A 2,032-nucleotide genomic window follows, 5' to 3' on the forward strand; every position below is an offset into this window, starting at 1 on the left:
TTATGTCTTTTAAAAAACCTTGAGTGTAAAATTTTGGAGTTTTTATTCTTATTCCTGTATAAGCAATATCTGGTGGTGTATACTCAACGCCTAATTCTATTTCTTTCCCTTTAGGCCATGTTTTATTAATAGGGATCATATGTTTTATAAAATCAAAACCTAAACAATTTGATAAATATTCATCAAAGCACAGACCAATTGAAGCAGTTATTTTTAATACATTTTTATTTATTTCAAGATTTATTTTAGGAAAATTAGCCACAAATTTAGCTCCGAATGAATTTAATAAATTTTCAATTTCGCCTATTGAATAAATACATATAGATATTGTACCAAGTGGGATTTGGCCATTTCGACCTAATCTAAATTCACATTCATTTTCAATATTTATGTAATGTTCACCATCAGTAGGATAGTACATTTTTTTGTCACTTGTCATTGCAAAATAGTAGTAGTAATTTGGGTGTTCTGAGGCACTTTTTACGGGGAGATGAAAAAAGTTTAAGTGGGAAAGCCCCCCTTGCAGCACATTCGATTACCGTATAGCTCAAAATTCTAATATGTATGGTTGGGTGTTCTGAGTCACTTTTTACGGGGAGATGAAAAAAGTTTAACCAGGAATGTATGCCTAACAGTGAAACAAATCTCCCTGTAATTTTATAGAAAAAATTCTAAACGATTTTTAATTAAACAGACAAGATATTATTTAAAACATTTAGTCAGTTACTATGCAACAAACTTAACCAAGAAAAGTTCTATTATCATTTTTGATGATGTGGTATGTGGTTCACAATCCGTAATCAGAGAATACTTTAGCATGGGCAGACATTCAGGTGCTAGCTCTGTATTTTATTAACACAGACATATTCTAAAATAACAAAACAGCTAGTAAGAGATAACGCAAACTTCTTAATAATAATGAAACAAGATGATACAAATTTACGACATATATTCAACGATCATTCGTCTAATTTAGAATATTTTTTCAAAATATAATAATATTATTAATTCTAAATTATTACAAAGAAAAAAAGAGTTGGTTAATATAATCAAAAAATTATTCAGATTCTAATTCTCTTAACCGATTGTTTAGCTCTGTTAACTGACACTGAAGATCTGCTTTACATTCACTTGAATAGTTTTGGAATCTATTATGCTCATTTATCAATTCATTTTTTAAAATTAAATGTTTCTTCATACTATTATAAATGTCTACAAAAACTTTTCGAAAAGCTTTCCGTTGCTCGATACAATAGCGTTTATTTGCACGCACCTGCTGTTCTACTGCTAGAATTCTGCTTTTAATTATGTTTATATCTGAGTTCATGATTCTGAAAATTACATAGAATTTTAAAACTAACTGTTAATACTGTTACATTGTTTATGCACTCATTCTGTTAGAAAATTGGTACGTTTTTTAAATCTAAACCACTTTTCCTAACATTTTTATTAAATAAGTTTTATTTGAACGATTATCAAACATAGTCAGTATTGAATATTAAAACATTTATTAACCTTCAACAGATAAACTATATACACAGAGACGGTATAGATTATAATTTATTACAATATCGTTCGATATATAATTATAAGATAAAATAATAAATAATAACAAAATAATTTATTAATAAGCCATTTTATTTTTGAATAAAAAAACTAGAAAAAATATTAACTATAATATATTAATTATATATATATATATTATATATTATCTAATTGTTCATACAAATCGCTGAGCCCTCTTTGAATACTTTTTTCGCAAAGAAACTCAATGTATAATGAACTTTTATAATTATTTAATATTTTTTCTTTTTCTTCTATTAATTTTCCTTTATTGTTTTTAAACTCGCTTTCGCTATTTTCATGTTAATATCTTTCAGATTTTTTCTGAAATTGAATTTTACTTCGCTCATGCTGCGGGTTGTTTTCCTCACGTTGTTGTAAGATGTTGTTGATTCTTTCCCGTACTAGCGATGACTCCATTTTTTTTTTATTCTAGAAAAATTGCATATACTTTGTAAGCTATCTACTA

Source organism: Acyrthosiphon pisum, unplaced genomic scaffold (genome assembly GCF_005508785.2).
Source record: "Acyrthosiphon pisum isolate AL4f unplaced genomic scaffold, pea_aphid_22Mar2018_4r6ur Scaffold_396;HRSCAF=826, whole genome shotgun sequence".
NCBI classification, from domain to species: Eukaryota; Metazoa; Arthropoda; class Insecta; order Hemiptera; family Aphididae; genus Acyrthosiphon; species Acyrthosiphon pisum.